At 46.4% G+C, this 18259-nt stretch overlaps 1 protein-coding gene across 2 annotated transcripts in view; it reads right to left on the bottom strand.

The window, feature by feature from the left end:
- OSBPL10 (oxysterol binding protein like 10) overlaps window positions 1-18259 on the bottom strand; it is a 308668-nt gene that overhangs the window by 47288 nt on the left and 243121 nt on the right. The gene's annotated exons all lie outside the window — the stretch shown is intronic.

The raw sequence follows: 18259 nt of genomic DNA, 5'->3' as shown, positions 1-18259 counted from the left end.
ACCCTCGCCATCTTAACTTTTTTTTTTAAGCGTACAAGGCTGTCAACCGCATTCACACTGTTGTCCAACAGCTTTCTAGAACTTTCTCATCCTCCCAAACCGAACCCCTATGCCCACTGAATGACCTCCCAGTTCCTCCCCCACACCCGCCACAGAACCTGAGTTCTGCCCAGCCCTCCAGGCGCTTCTGATGCGCTCTAGCATTTGAGAAGCGCGGCTCTAACCACTGAAGGCCACGGGGGTCGAGAGGAGCACCAGAGAAAGGCAGCAGGCACGCGAAGACTGGTAGAAGACGTACTCCTGGCCCCCCCCGCCGACCCTCCACACCGGATCCCGAGCGCCTCGTGTGGACACCGCACCGGCTTAAACGCCAGGTGATCCAAACACGGACAAGTGGACACCTGTTCTCAAACACTCGTGTAGGCGCAAGCTGAAGAAACAAAGTGTGTTTCTCAACAGGAGACCAGGTTCGGGACATTTCACGTGACAGCCCTAAAATGGAAATGGAAAGCCATAAACTTGGATCGGAAGAGGGCGGTCCTTTCGTTGTGACTTTCCACTTCATCTGTCCATTTGAAGCATCGATGCCTCTCGTTGAGAAATTCCCGACTGACTCTTTCCAGCAGCAATTTTGGAAGGCTACGGTAACACAAAGAACACTGGAAAGAGCCAGCGGCACAGCAAACCACAGAATAGTCTTGATTTACAAGTCATTAAAAGCAAGAGGCATCTACTGTTCTTTGCAGGCAAAAACGGACTGTGTCATGAATAATGGAAAGACGCTAAGTGCATTAAGGACTCCGCTGCAGATAATGCTCTCTCCAGGCCACACAGAACGCACACTCGCCGAGGATTTCCTGCGTGCCGGGAGTACACGGTTACATCCCAGGCTTCGAGGATCTAAAACCCAGCAGATCTATGCCCTTTCACTTCAAAAGGTAATTTCTGGATTATTATTACCTGGCTCTCAAAGGAGCCGATGAGCCAGGAATTTTAGAAACAACACAAAGCTCGGGCAACTTGAGACTTTTTACTCTGCTTAAGAAGAGTTCTGATATATTTCCACTATATCCTGGTTTTTGTAAATATTAACGGACAGAAAAGCATCTGGGAGAAACAGGCTCTAATGTTTTGTAGGAAAAAAACAAAACAAAGCAAAACCACCACGGCTCTTAATTCTACGATGAGGAAGCACCAACAAGGCGCTGTTAAAGCTACGATCTCTAAAATTCCACTCAATACCTTTGGGCTCAAATAGCAGGCGTTTTCTCTGCTTTTTAATTTGCACTGTGTATGTCCGTTTCTCTTAGCCACTGTGACAAAGGATATTCAAAGAAGGTTTCTCTGTGCTTGCATTCAAATGTGAATTGATACTTAGGATCTAAGAGGGTAATCGTTAACGGTTCATTTTTTTTCCCCCTATTATTCCACTGCCATAAAATCCAAATGAGGCTTACTATGTCTCCTACTTTAAAAATTGTCACATTATCACACTCTGCTGTGCCCCATTTTCAAATGCTTCGTTCGGTGGAAACTTCAAGGGGAAATTTGTGAGACAGCTGTAGTCTTCCTGGGGGACCATGAACACATGTGGTGAGCACTATTAACGATCAGAACTGTGGGTTATCATAATTAGCACAAAAAGAAGACAGTGAATTTTAAGGTGTAAACGTACTCAGGGAGGACCTACAGGCTTCTCAATACTCAGTTCCTGTTTTCGTTTTTTTTTTTTCTTATTTTTTTTTAAGATCACTCTGATGCACAGAGTTTCCATCTCTCCAGCACAACATAACCCTATGAGGGTTCTCGAAGCCAGGTTTTGTCACTTGGGTAAATGTTATGACAAATATTCTACCCTTGTACACTTAAGTCTTCACCCCATTCGTACGGCATGATCACGAAACAAACACCCCTCTTGCAAGTTTAAAAATAACCCACCGTGGGGCGCCTGCGTGGCTCAGTCAGTTAAGCATCCTACTCTTGATTTTGGCTCAGGTCATGATCTCACGGTTCATGGGATCGAGCCCATGGTGGGCTCAGCACTGACAGTGTGGCCCCTACTTGAGATTCATTCTCTCTCTCTCTCTCTCTCTCTCTCTGCCCCTTCCCTGCTCACACACGCTCCCTCTCTCTCAAATGAATAAACTTTAAAAAAACAGTAAAATAAAAATAACCCATGGTATGTGAGATTTTGCTTGAAATTGACATTTAACTGGTAACTTTATTTTATCATGTCATCCATAATCTAAGATGTTTAGAAAAAAAAATTAACTTCTGACGTTTCTTTTTGAGAAATGTCTTCTCCAATTTGAGAAGTATTCCACATAAAACTGCCTTAAAAACCGGCAACATCAGACCCTGGGTGAAAACGGAGGATCCCAATCAGAACCACTGTCAAATGAGTCCTTACACATTTAGCCATTTGCTTCAGAGCAACAGGTAGGACCAGGGAGAAGGGAAGGGGAGGGGAGGGCTAACAAGGGCTCCGTGTAGCTGATGCTCTCCGTGAGAGGACCGCCTGGTTCTTGCCAGATGACGTTTTCAAGAAGGACAAGCATCTATCTTGGCTCATGGATATTCCCATAGTTGCTGTACCTCCCTATAAATCAGCCAGCACAAACCCAGAGCAACATACTGGCTCATCCCGGTGGTGTTCCTGGACAGCAACACATACAATCTGGGGCTTCATTTGACACTAATGCTAACTTACAAAAGGATGAGAGTCTGACTCTCAAGCTGATTCAAGAGAAGGAATCCTTCATGGGAAAAGATTCTATAGTGGTGACTCTAATCATAATTGCTATTTCTTCCTATCGCTGAAGTGCACCCAAGATGTGGACAAAATACTTGCCCCACATTATGAAGAATTGGCTTTATATAAAAGGAATGCTTGGAAAATATTAATTAAAAAGTCCACATGAATTGAAAAATGTGCAAATGCTATGAACGAGACACTTAAAACAAGAGAAACACCGATGGCTGATCCGTGAAACATCCTCAATTTCATCCATAATTATAAAAACAGAAATAAAACAAGACACCATTTTTTTCCCAAAATTAAAAACTGGAGGAACACCTGGCCGGCTCAGTCAATGGAGCATGTGACTCTTGATCACTGGGTGTGAGCTCGAGCCCCACGCTGGGCATACAGCTCACTTAAAGATAAATATCAAAAATAAAACTTAAATGAAAATAAAAACTGGCGAGAAAAAAGGCACTTGGTATTCATTTCTAATGGCAAAAAGACAGGAAAATAGCAGCCCTCACATGCTGCTGTGAGATTATAAATTTGGCTCCGTCTTAGGGGGCAATGTGTTGTGTTTAATTCCCACATTTGTTGACTGAATTCCACTTAAATTCCACTGCTAGACACTTGCCCTACATGAGACATAGTTGCATAAGTGTGCAAAACATGAGCAGAACACTACCTGTAAAAGAAAAACCAGACAACCTAAACGTCTCTCCTAAGGTCTGGTTAAATAAGGCTCAGGATCCCCGCGAATCGTGATACAATCCTAGAGTTGACTCCTCTGTAGCTGTTGAAAGGAATTCAAACAATCTATGCACTGACGTGAGAACATATTGAAGATGTACTGTTCAATTAAAAAGCCACTTTACCTGTATACGTTATCTACAGGGCCATTTCACCGTCGTAAAAATTTCTAAAAGAACATATACGTAGGTTTGCTGTGCAAACAAACTCCACAGAAGAGAGACAGCAGCCCCCTGTAGGAGGCGGCCTCGGAAGGAGGAGTTGAAATGGGGGGCTTTTATTGCCGACTTCCTACAGGGCCTCGGCTGTATTTTTTATGCAACAATGAAGTGGGGTCACAGTCATTTTTTTTAAAGTCGTCCTCCTTCCACTGCCTGGCTAAGAACTGTATAAAAACTGTCAGAGGTGACTTCACCGTTCCACGTCTGGTGTCATTCTGAGGCCCCTGGAAGGCAGTAGGAGTCGGTGAGGGGTGAGGGGCAGTGGGAGACCGGCCGGAAGCAAGGCCGAAAAGGTTTCGCCGTGTACAAACAGCAAAGCCAAGGACTCTTCTCCTAAGAGCACAGCCAGCTGAGCTGACTGGTTTCCTCCAAGGGAGCAATTGAACGATTTGCTCTATTTCAAGCCAGCGATGGGAGCTCAGGTTGATGTCCATGATATACCTAATGTACTCGGTGAGTGCCTACCAACTTACTTCCTGCGGTAGGATGATGAATGGCCCAAAGACAGCCAAGTCCTGATCCCCAGGATGGTGATTTTAGGTTATATGGCAGTAAGGGTATTGAGGTTGCTAGTCAGCTGAGCTTAAAGTAGGGAGATTTATCTTGGGTTATCTGGGCGGGCCCAATATAACCAGAAGGGTCTTTAAAAGTGGAAGAGGGACACAGAAGAGGAAGCCAGAGGTAGACATGACTATGGAAAGTCAAGGAGAAGCTACGTTCTTGGCCCATAAGAGAGAGATAGGGACCACGAGCCAAAGAGGGCAGACTCTAGCAGCTTTGGAAAAGCCAAGGAAATGGACTCTCGCCTAGAGCCTCCAGAAAGGAATGAAGTCCTGCCAACATCTTAATTTTAGACTTCCAACCTACAGAACTGTAAGATTACAAATTTGTGTCATTTAAGCTGCTAAATTTATGGCGATTTGTTACAGCAGCAACAGGAAACTAAAACAACCCACTGAGATTTCCTTTATTTCTCGACACCCCAAACTTCCTCCGGTGGGCAAGCCTGGGGTATGCTGTGAAAATCAGCCCACCCGGGCATCCGCACCTCACAGACGCCCAGTGACCTGGGCCCACACGGCCAACCGGCTGGCTGGTTTTAGGACTTATTCCAAGAGAACCCAGACAAGACCAGTAACACGACTGCCTTGATGATTATTATATTAGTTACATCAGAAGCAGCTGTATTTGAAGAAGTTGCTCATGAAAGTCCTTTGTAAATCAAGCCTCACCATACAGATATATTTACACTCATTTAGACCGAGGCTACTCTTTTGAAAGACTAACAAAGGAGAAATGAGTGTCTCTTGAGGAACCCAGGATGGCACAGCAACACATTCTTGGGGGTTTCTCAAGACGTTTATATCCAGGGATAGGGACTGCCAAAGAACAATGGGAGTAAGGGCTGATTTGCCACTGAGCACCTACTATGTGCTAGGCATTAGGCTGAACACTGAAAATATGTGATCTCATCTGATTCTGACATTTTCAGCAGGAAATGACTCCAATCATTACTACTAACACTGCCCACATCCCCCATGGCAGCCGGTGAAGGGGATGGGTTTCAGACTGCCCTGCCACATCCTAGAGAGGCATCCTGCCACCCCTCATCAAGGACAGCAGCTTAGTGGCGCCTGGGTGGCTCAGTCCATTAAGCACCTGACTTTGGCTCAGGTCATGATCTCGTGGTTCGTGAGTTCAAGTCCCACGTCAGGCTCTGTGCTGACAGCTCAGAGGCTGGAGCCTGCTTCTGATTCTGTGTCTCCCACTCTCTCTCTGCCCCTCCCCCACTTGCACTCTGTCTCTCAAATATAAACAAACAAAAAAACTTAAAAAAAAAAAAAGACAGGAGCTTAAAGTGACATCTACTCTATGCCAACATGCTCAAGAGAAGGAGGAAATTTTAGCTTTACTCCTATTATCCTAGAAATGTAATCATTAACCTTACCTCCCCAAAACACCCTTGGGACTCTCCCAAACGTTTTACTCCTCTCAACAGCCAAATTATCTAAAACAGGATCCCTCACTGTCTTTATTATTTTATTAAAAAAAATTTTTTTTAAGTAATCTCCATGCCCAAAGTGGGGCTTGAACCCAAGACCCTGAGATCAAAAGTCACATGCTCCACCAACTGAGCTGGCCAGGTGCCCCTCGTGGCCTTTATTATGATTTTTGTACTTTATATTCTACTGACTGCCTCTTCAAGGAATCTGTGTTCTAAACGGATATAAACAAAAAACTTGCTTTTGTGGGGCAGTCACTCCGATGTTTATAAAGGCTTTCTGCTAAGGCTAGGGAAGCAACCATTGTGACACCTGTCCCTCACATCTGCAGGGCACAGGAGTCTCCACTCACCTAGGTGAGGACCACTGATGTCACAGAGCAACACCTAAAATGGGTGGGTATTTTCCCATTATGGGAATTTCTAGATTTCTATATAAAAGCTGATTCTAAATAAAGTTTTCAGGGGCGTCTGGTTGGTCCAGTCGGTTAAGCATCCGACTCTCGATTCCAGTTCAGGTCATGGTCTATCTCATGGTTCATGAATTCGAGCCCCACATCGGGCTCTGCCCTGACTGCACTGAGCCTACTTGAGATTCTCTCTTCTCCCTCTCTCTCAAATAAACTAACAAACTAACTAACTAAATGTTTTTAGCTCTAACGATGCATCCCAGTAGAACACAAAAAGGCATGTAAATATAAAAGTGGTCCCTTCCCTGTCTCCATTTCTTTTCTCAACCCAGAACATGAAATTGGTATCCGTCTTCTGTGAGAAAACTTCACAAATCCCCAAAGGAGTCCTTTCCTCCCTGAATCGCATAATACGTTTCTTTTTTAAGTCCGAACTACAAGCTGGCCCTGCATTTTAGTACACAGGCCATTGAAAAGAAATATTTGGAATCTGAAACACATTTTCCAAAACATACCGTCGTTCATGGAGTAAGGGCCTGGAATTCTGGAGTGACCCACGAAGCTCTTTGAAACTCGTAATGTGGCTTCAGTACTCTACATTCATTCGCTAGAACGAGTGGAGATTTAATACTTTTGCGCTACAAATTTTGAAACAACTCTAAGAGGGGCGTCTGAGTGGCTCAGTCGGTTGAGCGTCCGACTACGGCTCAGGTCATGATCTCGCGGTTTGTGAGTTTGAGCCCCGCGTCGGGCTCTGTGCTGACGGCTCGGAGTCTGGGACCCTGCTTCGGATTCTGTGTCTCCCTCTCTCTCTGCCCCTCCCCCACTCACACTCTGTCTCTCTCTCCTTCAAAAAATAAACATTAAAAAAAATAAAATAAAATAACTCTAAGAAACAAGGTTACATACATTCTTAGTTCTTTTGAAAGGAAAGAAACCCTGAGGAGACCGGAAACAAACGTGAACAGTGACGTGGGACCCGCTGAAGAGCGCCTATTAAGGCTACACGGTTCTCCAGTATGGTGAATTCCGTTTCCGAAAAAGTTACAGTTCCCTTTCCTTCCATGTGCCCGTATTTCCGCCACGCTTCCTTTACTGATTCACAACGAGGTCACCTGCTGGGATTATCGTGGCCAACGGAGACAGCCACATGTGGCTTGAGGACAGTCCAGCGTCCGCTTAGCTGGGTACAGAGCGGGTGGGGGGAATGACAGAGAAAAGGGGAGGGATGGGGGTGCCCTGGAAGACGAGAAAGAAGATGGTGGTGTCGGGGCGTCACATGACACCTGACCGCACTTGTCACCCCACAGGAGCCACCTTGTGGCCCTTGTTGCTTCAGTATCTTCAGGGGCCAAGGACAGCTACGGTCCTGAGGTGACTGGAGACGAGACGGGCAGCCACCTAGCCACTGGTGAAGTATACTCAAGCATTAGAGAAGCGGTGTTCCTGTATCCACAGAGTCTGAAAGTCGCTACGGGGACTTGGTGCCACAGCTCTCTTACTGGTGCACACGCAATCGACGTTCCGCCTGCCTAGTTGCTCATGCCCATCTTCCTCACCCCAAATTTGAGAATCCACAATCTTAATTTCGCACCCAGTATGCCCCTGCACTGCACAGGCCCACGAGCCAGCCACAAAACTCAATTCAAATTGCAAAAGGGATACAGACCTCATTGATGGATGCGGGCAGAGCCCAGAGTCCATGTGAGAAAAGATTGTACTCTTTTCTTCCATAACATTCTTTCCCCAAGATCATAAATCTCTGAGCGCCGACTTTCCATCTCAGGAAAGTGAACGTCATCCCAGGGCAGCATATAAATCACCTCGAGAAGAGTTATTCATTGTGGGCAAATAAAAACGTAAGCCAGGCAGATGGTGAAAAGCTCGTTTCTCCTGGTATAATTTCATGGGAGGAGGCTGGCAAGGGGTTGTGAAACGTGGGGCCACGTTCATAAGCAGAGGAAAAAAAACACCCCCAAAACCAGAATACTAAAAAAATATCCTACCACATCATTACAAACTCTTCAACTCTTCACCTCTGGTTCAGATCTGACTTCCTCCCTTCGTGGCAAGAGCAATGAGAGGGAGGCAGAGAGAGGAGGAGGAAGAGGCGGGAAAATCCATACTAAACACTGCAGTGTTTTAAAACCATTCATTCACCAGGTTCAAAGCACTGGATCCTTCGAGGACTGCTGCGGGGTAGAACAGAGTATACCACTTGGTGCTGATTTTCTTCATATGGCTCCAGCTCACAACTGTCAAATCCAAGGCGGCTACCTCCCTTTGTGTTTATGTCACAAAGCCACACTGGCTGGGGGGGGGGGGGGGAGGGGAGAGAAGGGAGGTAACACGGTGACCACTCCTAAGGCTACCCCCAAAGACCTGTTGATTCCAGTGTTGAAACCCAATGAAAGTCCTGAGACATACCCTACAAGCCCCCAAGAAGGTAGATTTGAGACCTTCCAGTATATTCCACCCCTCTCTTACAGAAGCAACACCCAGTCAAGAAAACAAAACTTTAGTATCACCCACAAAAAGCGAGAGAGGAAGAGGAAGAAGTAGGATGGAAGGATGAAAAAGTCCTTGAAAAAGTAGCATACACTGAAATGAATCTGCGGAGGAAATTACACCATCATGCCTTGTAGTAGGAGAGCTCATTAATGCCACCGGAAACCAAGCTCGAGGAGACCTTGGAAAATGCACACGGGGCTCAGGTCAGTGCAGGATGGTTATAGTTGTTGGTTTGTTAAAAGAAGAAAAAAGGGCAAAAAAAATGTGAGGTTTTTTTTTTTTGGCAAGAAAAAAGGCACTCTTAGCCACGGAAGGAACAACATACTCGAATATCACAGAAACACATATTCGTCTTTCATGGCATCTCAGAGATCGTCAACTTTTTTTTTTTTAACGTTTATTCATTTTTGAGAGACAGAGTGAGACAGAGCACGAGCGGGGAAGGGACAGAGAGAGGGAGACACAGAATCTGAAACAGGCTCCAGAGCCTGACGCGGGGTTCGAACTCACAAACTGCGAGATCCTGACCCGAGCCGAAGCCGGACGCTCAACTGACTGAGCCACCCAGGCGCCCCTCAGAGATCGTCATTTTGACTGCTACGAGCCACAGGCAGATTTGTGGCCACATACCCCAGGACCTACATAGTCTTGGCATACCTAACCTGGAAACATCACTTCCTGGAAACATCACTTGCCTAAACACCATCTCTTCTGCTTCTAATCTCAAAATATAAAACAAATCCTAAGTATTGTGAATTATGCAAGTTGTTAAGAAGCTGAGTATCTTAGCTCAGGTTGCCATAACAAAATGCCATGAATAAGACGGTTTAGACAAGAGAGTTTTTTTTCCCAGAAGTTTATTTAGTTACTTTGAGAGAAGCGGGGGAGAGAGAGTGGGAGGGGCAGAGAGAGGGAGAGAGAGAGAATCCCAAGCAGGTTCTGTGCTGTCAGCACAGAGCCTGATGCAAGGCTTGAACTCTCGAACCGTGAGATCATGATCTGAGTCGAAACCAAGAGTCAGACGCTTGACCAATGGAGCCACCCAGGTGCCTGAGAATTTATTTTCCTCGGAGTTCTGGAGGCTGGACGACTGAGATCAGGATACCAACATGGTTGGGTTCTGGTGAGAGGGCTCTTCCTGGTTTGCAGAAAGCCGCCTTCTCGCTCTGTCTCCACAGGGCAGAGAAAGGGGTCTCCTTCTCTTCCTTTTCTTACAAGACTACAGTCCTATTGGATTAGGGTGCTGGATTAGAGCCCCACCCTTATGACCTCACCTAACTTTAGCTGCCTCCCAAAGACACTATCTCCCTGATACGTCACATGGGGGCTGGGGCTTCAACGTATGAACTTGCAAGGGGAGGTAGGCACAATTCAGTTTATAGTACTAGGTTATAAAAATCTTCTGAACTAAGGAGTTCTCCGTTCAATGTCCAACACATAGTAACTCCATGTTTGATGAATAAACAAATAACTGAGTAGATGAATAGTTACTGTCTTAGTATATTCAGACACAGAGCAAACTTGGGAGAAGTGTGTCTGCAAAGGTAAGTAACGACCTGAATCCTTCTGATTTTTTAATGTCCTGAGGGTCAGATAGCAATCTTCTACATTTGCCCGATGGATGGACTACTTTCCTTTCAGACCAGTAGCCAGAAGAGCAGAAGAAAAAACACCCAGATGATCAAGCCACTGTGCACTCCTCATGTCAGGATCTAAAACTGTCTTCGGTGGCTATAACAAGGGTCCCACATATAACTACCACCATCTAGTACCTTTTGCATAGGTGGTCAACGCCAATGGCTAGAAACGGACCAACGAGGAGAGCCTTCTGCCTGGAAAGGTCCAGGACACGGGCCAATAATGAATCGTTTGTCACGGCAGCCTACCTAACTCATATGCCACTCAATAAGTTAAACTTACTTCTACCGGGGCTTCCAGAACCACCAGGAAGAGCGAGGCCTGGAACTGAGAACAAGGGAGAAGAATGCCCTTTAGTTATGAACGGTACAAATGGACCTTATCATTCACATTCCTTCGGCAAATATTTATAAAAGGTCTACTATGTGCACAGTACTTTCCTAACTGTTTTGGAATCTTCAAAGAGGCACCAGAGGTGGGGTCTACCTTCAAAGAATCTGGTCTCCAAGATGACATGGCCGGGTTAGAAAAGTCCTAGGGAAGCTGAAGATGATGTCTGCATGAAGAAAAGCTGCTCGGGGCACATGTAGGGATCCAGCAGACGCCATCGGTTACTGCCCAAAGGCAGATTCCTCTTCCAACCTTGCTTAACGGATCCAATTTTGAGATCTCTAGGACTCGAGATCCTTTGACCCAGGGAAGGCACACTCTTCCACAGCCACAGAGGCAGACTCATGATGGCTCTGAAGTAGTTCTAGAAATCCAGTTACCAACAATGTGTTCTAGGTCTTGGCGTGGGCACGTGATCCAGTTCTGGCTACCATATGACGGAAAGAGTGTATGGGGACCAGCGGCGGGGGGCTGCCCTTCCCACATCAAGAGTCTTGGAAAAGAGTAAGAGTCTTTAGAAGAGCCCCCCCCCCATCTCTTCCTACATTCTAAAGGATACTGTTGTGAGGATGTAATGCTGGGGATTGTAGCTGTCATGCAGCAATCAGGAAGTGACACGCCTAAGGATAAAAAGCCAATAGTAAGAAGAGAAGAAATCCATCCATACACACACGCACACACACACACCCTTTTAAACAGAAATAATCAGTTTTTACATGATAAAAACACCTGAAATGTACCCACTTGATAAATTTTTAGGTGTATGGTATTAGCTACATGCACACTGTTGCACAGATCTCTAGAGCATTTCCACCTTGCATGACTGAAGCTTTAAACTCTTTGAACAGCATCGCCTCAATTCTCCCTCTCTACCACCTCCCTGACCCTGGCAACCAACAGTCTACTTTCTGTTGGACTTTGAATACTTAGATACCTCATGTAAATGCAATCATGACCAGTTTACTTCACTCAGCATCATGCGCTCAAGGTTCACCCATGTCGCAGCCAATGACAAGATTTCACTCTTTTTAAAGCCTGAATGCAAATCCATTGTGTAACCACGTTTTCTGTACTCATTCATCCACGGATGATCATTTAGGGTCGCTTCTGCCTGTTGGCTATTCTGAATTACAATAATCATCTCTTTGAGAGATTCTCTTAGATAAATACACAAAAGTGAGATGACTGAATCGTACAGTAGTTCTCGTTTTAATTTTTTCAGGAACCTCCATACTGTTTTTTTCAGAAGCCTGTGCCTTTGAGGCCATCAAACCTGGAAGTATTGATTGGCAGAATTCTTATTCTGTGAGGAGATTTTATTGATTGCTTGATCCACTAGTTGTTCGAGTCTCTGCTATTGTAACTGAAAAGAATCCTACCAGATACAGGAGATGGTCTGGTGTGGAGGAAAGGTATTGGCTTGGGAGAGAGGAAGTCCAGATACCAATCTTGTCTCCCATGGGCCAGTTTTGTGGACTTTTGGCCAGTTAGTCAGTCACTCCATTTTGGAGAGCAGCCATCTGACCCCTAATGACTACTCTAAGATTTAGTGATTCAAAGAAAAGATTTAGAAAAAAGAGGTGTTCTACAGGATCTGGGAAGGAGATGAGATCCAACTGGTGACAGGATGGGGAGTGGGGTGGGGAGGGGAGGGGATCGTTTTCCCCATGAACTCCCTTGTAACAAATTCTAACAAATGTGATCAACAATATTTCCCGTGTAGCGACCATTTGAAATCAAATTCAGAATCCAATAAAGCGATTTTCAATTGCCAGAAGTCAGTGATAAATGTCTCACTCCTTCATTAAATGGTTGGAATCAAATAAATGGGTGTCACATATTTTGAACAAACACGTAAGACTGAACATTTGTGTTAATTATCCAAAGGATCAAAACAATCTATTACCTTATCTTCCAAAATCCATCACCATCCTGTGCCTGTTACATACCCTTAGTCATAAATACCTATACATTTATGTATCATGGAGGTGAAGAATCAGGAGATGATAAAACTGGGTTGAGGGGATTATACTGGCCAGGCTTCAACTTGAATGTCAGACGATTTCAAATTCACAGCATTCTGTGTTGTTAGGTGGTTCAAAAGTTCAGTGCTAAAATGACGAATCCACCAAGGGCATGGAAATTCTTCTTGAGGCAAAATTCAGCTAAATCTTTTATATCTGTCTCCTTCCTTCATTTGTAAAACAATTTCCTCCCCTCCCTTGGGGAAGTGGGGGAGAGATTATGATGTGCTTACTTAAAAATTCAATTTTGCAATTTTCTAACCAAAGCCCATTTGGCTAAATGCTCAGTACTTAGGGACATTAGAAGAAGTCTTTCTGTTAAAAAAAAAAAAAGGCGGGGGGCACCTGGTGGCTCAATCAGTTAAGCATCCAACTTTGGCTCAAGTCATGATCTTGTAGTTCCTGCAGTTCACCGGTTCGAGCCCCACGTCGGGCTCTAGGCTGAAGGCTCGGAGCCTGGAGCCTGCTTTGGATTCTGTGTCTCCCTCTCTCTCTCTCTCCCCCTCCCCCACTCACGCTCTGTCTCTCTCTCTCTCTCAAAAATAAATAAACGTGAGAAAGAAAGAAAAAGAAGTCTTGTTGAACCTGCTAGATTTGGGGGGATGTAGGGTGTGCGGTCTCTTGACAGCTTTGTTGCCCTGAAGTTCAGACAATTAACCAGGCAATGTCTGTAAAGGAACAGTCAACGCAGGGGTGCACAGCAACTGACAGCGGGCTCTTGAGGCACTAGCTTAAATACCTCTGCCCAGGGTCTCCGAGAAAGAGATTAGTAGTACCGATTCTCCACCTCCTCCCTCCTGGCCAAGGGTAGGTGTCCAGACACCAAATATCTGCCTTAAATGATTAACACATGCTTCCCTGTTTCTAGTTTATCCGTGGGGGATTTAAGTTAAGTTTACCAAATGTTCTTCGATTGGTGAGTGGGAAAACCAACTCTGAATCCAATGGACACAAGTCAGCAGGAAGAAGGCGGGAAGCCCTGATTAACACGCCAACGTGCACGGCTCTCAAATGCATTACGCGAAACAAAAGAAGCCAGACTCAAAAGGGGACACACACCGTATGATTTCATTTCTGTGGATTTCCGGAAAAGGCAAAGCTACCTGGACAGAAAACAGACGAGGACTGTCCAGGGCTAGGGGGAGGGGCTAACTATGAAGAAACACAAGGGAATTTTGTCAAGTGACAGAGCTACTCTGTGTTTTAATTCTTTAAAAGTGACAAAACTGCATTTTAGAAGGGCGGCTATGGGGCCCCAGGGTGGCTCAGTCATTAAGCATCCGACTTTGGCTCAGGTCATGATCTCACGGTTCATAGGTTCAAGCCCTGTGTCCAGCTGTCTGCTGTCGGCACAGAACCCACTTCTGATCCTCTGTCTCCCTCTCTCTCTGCCCCTCCGCTGCTCGCACGCTCTCTCTCTCTCTCTCTCTCAAAACTATTTCAAAAAGGGGTGGGTTTTAATATTTATGAATTACGCCTCGATAAAACTAACTTTTAAAAAAATGAAGGTTCTGGGGCGCCTGGGTGGCTCAGTCAGTTAAGCGTCCGACTTCAGCTCAGGTCACGATCTTGCGGTCCGTGAGTTCGAGCCCCGTGTTGGGCTCTGGGCTGATGGCCCAGAGCCTGGAGCCTGCTTCCGATTCTGTGTCTCCCTCTCTCTCTGCCCCTCCCCCGTTCATGCTCTGTCTCTCTCTGTCTCAAAAATAAATAAACGTTAAAAAAAAATTAAAAAGAAAAAAAAATGAAGGTTCTGGCCCTCCAGAAAGGTAGGTCCATAGGGTCACACACACGACTGTCTCCATGTCACCCTCTGCTTTCTGATCCCCAAATGCAACTGACTGGTCTTGATCCGCAGCAGGAAACAGAAACCACACCAGGTATTTCAATCAGAAAGGGATTAGATATGGGAATTAGGTGCTTACAGAATCTCTGAGAGGAGTGGAAGAGCAAAGACCCCTTCAACTTTTATTTCAAGGACACACCATGGTAGGCGGTAGGTAGCCAAGGTCCCGATGGTGGGAAGCGGCCGCGGCTGCCACCCCAACAGCCTCTCCAGCCCAAGCAGGTGGGCCTGAGGCCCTCGGACAATGCGTCTGGCCCCCGCAACTGCCTTGGGACACACACACCCCCATGACTTGCCCACCAGCAGCACCAGCACAAGGAACTTGGTTTCCTCTCAGGCTTCCAAGTCTCACACAAGTTCATTTATGAAGCCGATCATGCATTCCGACACCTAGCCGTACAAAATTCCGGGACATGCCGTTGTTAAGTTTCCCATCAGGAGGGCCGAGAAGGTCAATCCTGGTATCTCCCCATCACTGTTCTCCCTTACCCTACTGCAAGGTATTCTTTCCCAAGACAGCACAACAAAAACCTTTTTCTAAGTTTCAATTTCAAACGGTGCGAAGGGAGTTGAAAAATCGTCTGCTAACGGGTAAAACCAAGATCCTAACTCATTTCATTATGGACGGATATTTCATTTTCACATGCAGTTAGTTCTAGCCCCAGCAGAATAAAATTTTAGTAGAGGAGAACCACAGTTCTACTCTAACTCATATATTAAATACACACTGGTCTTTCAGTTTTATTCTGCTGGGAATTGAACAGACTAAGCTTGAAAATGCATTAATTTTCCAGGTATCTATAAGTTGTTTTACAGGAAAGCCAAAATAGGGGAGGGGAGCAGAACACTTTCATAATAAGAAAGAGTGTCTGTCCCCATTCTGGGCACAGAGCTCTTAAAACTCTGATAATTCCAAGGGATGAAGGGGTGAGGAGAGTGGGGCGAGACAGAAAGGTGTCTTTTGTTATGTTAATGAATGACATTTAGAAGCCCCTAGGTAACCTAAGGAAGGACACAGTTTCCTGGGGGAACTAAAACTGATTAGAGGGGCAGAACTTTCAGTCCCACCCCCTGACATCCAGGGAAGGGAGAGGGGCCGGAGGTTGAGTTCAATCACGAACGATTTAATCAATCCCTACGTAATAAAGCTTCCATAAAACGCCAAAAGAATAGGGTTCAGAAGCTTCCAGGTTGGTGAGCACACGGAGGCGGCTAGGGAGGGCATGGAAACTCACGAGCCTTCCCCATACACCTCTTCCATCTGGTCCCGAATTACAACCTTGTATATAATAAACTGGTAAACAGTTCTCTGAGTTCTGTGAGCTGTGCTAGCAAATGATCCAAACTCACGCTGGGGTTTGTGGGAACTTCTGACCTATAGCCGGTTGGGCAGAAGCACGGGTGGCCTGGACTTGTCATCGGCTGGAGCGGTGGGGGGAGGGGGGCTGGGAGAGTCCTGGGGGGGCTGAGCCCTTAACCTGTGGGATCTGACACTCCGCCCAGGTGGATAATGTCAAGAGTTGAACTGAATGGTAGGACAGCCAGTCTGTGCCCAGTGAGAACTGGACTGAGTTAATACAATCCTGAGTTCCCCGGCAGTGACTCACATAGTAACCCTACTCTCTGTATCAAAGGGTCAAGGAAGCTTCTCATAAGGAATTTCACTTCATTTCTTCTTGGGTCAGTTCTCCCAATTGTACAAAAGGGAGGCAACGGAAACATTTTCCTTTTTTCTGACAGGAAAACTATTGGGTGGATATTGCTAGCTTCTTCAATTCTTAAGACAAAAAAAAAAAAAGTGACAGAGGACAAAATAAAAATAGAAAAGGACCGTTTTGGGGCTGTGAGACTCATCTACCAGAGCTGTCGCTCGGGGGGAAAAAATGAGGAGTCTCTAACCGATCCCGTCTCAGAAAACCATCAAAACACCATCATGCTGCCATCACCCCCCCCCCCCCCAATAAGTCCTCGCTGCTGTAGGGACATACCCAACAACACCTTAGGCTGCTCGGACTGGAGTAAACGTAATACGACAACCAGAAATTAAAGATGTTCCTAACTTAAGGGGGAAAAAGTTCTCCCTACTTCTTCTCCCTCAAAGTATTTTTAACAAGTTGAACTGGGAAGCTGGTTATTTCTCGTGGACAGCCATACACTCTTCTGCCGAGGCTAGTGATCGGTACAGCAAAGCGGACAACCATTTGAGGTAAAAAGGACAGACCTGGCTGGCCTCTCAAGAATCAGGGTTGGAGGGAGCACTGTCAGGGAAGAGCAGAAGACACAGGACGGGCAAGGTCACCAGCCCCGGTAAGTACGCTTATAGGTGATGGCTTCGGTTAGGTTTTGCCCAAGAATGCTGCTGGGAGTGAGAACCTAAAGAATTATTACTAAATATCTAATAACTTACTCGCCTACTCTTTTCATTTTTCCCTAGAGCAAGACCTCAAATATAAATATATTTATTAGGATGCGACCCCCCCCCCCAAAGGTTTGTTGAGGAGGAAATGAAGCATACTGCAGTTTTCAACCCTCCCATGCAACCCCACCCAAGGCTCTCAGAAGAACAATAGGGCAGCAGGGCTCCTACCATTTACTCAGCTGCCACCAACTTACCTTCTGAGTCACCTTCACATCAGCTGCAAGTTGATCAACCGGACTCTCATCGCACAGGTAGAGGCAAGTGCTTTCAAGAATCTCACGCCCCCTGTTCATTTCACGCCCTGCGAAGGCACCTGATAGATGCTAATGAAATATCTGTGGGCAGGCTGATCCTGCCTCTGGGAGAGCTAAGCTACCAAGTCCCTGTCAGAGAATATAATCATGTGAAGCTTGGACAACATTTCTAAACGGTATTTTTTTCTTTAATGTTTATTTTTGAGAGAGAGAGAGAGAGAGAGAGAGAGAGAGCGCACGCGAGCGTGAGTGAGTGGAGGAGGGGCAGAAAAAGAGGAGACACAGAATCTGAAGCAGGCGCCAGGCTCCGAGCCAACAGCACAGAGCCCGACGCGGGGCTCGAACTCACCAACTGTGAGATCATGACCTGAGCCGAAGTTGGACACTAATCGACTGAGCCACCCAGGTGCCCCGGAAAAACATGCTCCGTCGACAACCAAGACCGTTTGATCCAAGAAGCTGCCTTGGGGCTTTCAACCTCCCCAAGCAGATTTTATGAATGCCCTACAGTTTTCAGGCTACGGTGTTTTTGTCTGGAAGGAAGAACAACCCCTCACACCCGGTTCAAGTACGGCTCCGCCTAGGTCACAGGGTCACGTCAATAGGACGGGCGCATCCAAAGCCACAAACAACAAAGTTGCCTCGCGACGCAAAGTAAAATTAACAAAAGAAAATGCTGCATCTGGCTTCCTTCCGGCCGCCGCTCAGGGGTACGGTCAGTCGGGAGAGTCCTGCGGGCAGGTGACAGTCCACGAAGCCTGCCAGAGCCCGGCCGGTCGCGAGGATCTGCAGGGACTGCCCCTCCCGGACCAGGCAGGACAGCTGTCCCCCTGCAGCGGGGACCCGGCTGCAGCGCAATGCCCGGGAGTGCCAGCCGCCGCCCCGGGGGGACCCTGGCCTGGTTCTGGAGCATGCAGGGCTCGAGCGTGTGAGGCAGGCGCTTAGGTTAGCACGGACCACATGAAGAAGCCATTACTCAGGGGAGCGACATAATACATTGTAACTGCTCCCATCGCATCAACGGGCATCGTTTGAATGGGCGTGTCTGAGTTTC

This window comes from Prionailurus viverrinus, chromosome C2 (genome assembly GCF_022837055.1).
Source record: "Prionailurus viverrinus isolate Anna chromosome C2, UM_Priviv_1.0, whole genome shotgun sequence".
NCBI lineage: Eukaryota > Metazoa > Chordata > Mammalia > Carnivora > Felidae > Prionailurus > Prionailurus viverrinus.
The sequence above is the reverse complement of the archived record's forward strand: the minus strand, read 5'-3'. Positions and strand labels throughout refer to the sequence as shown.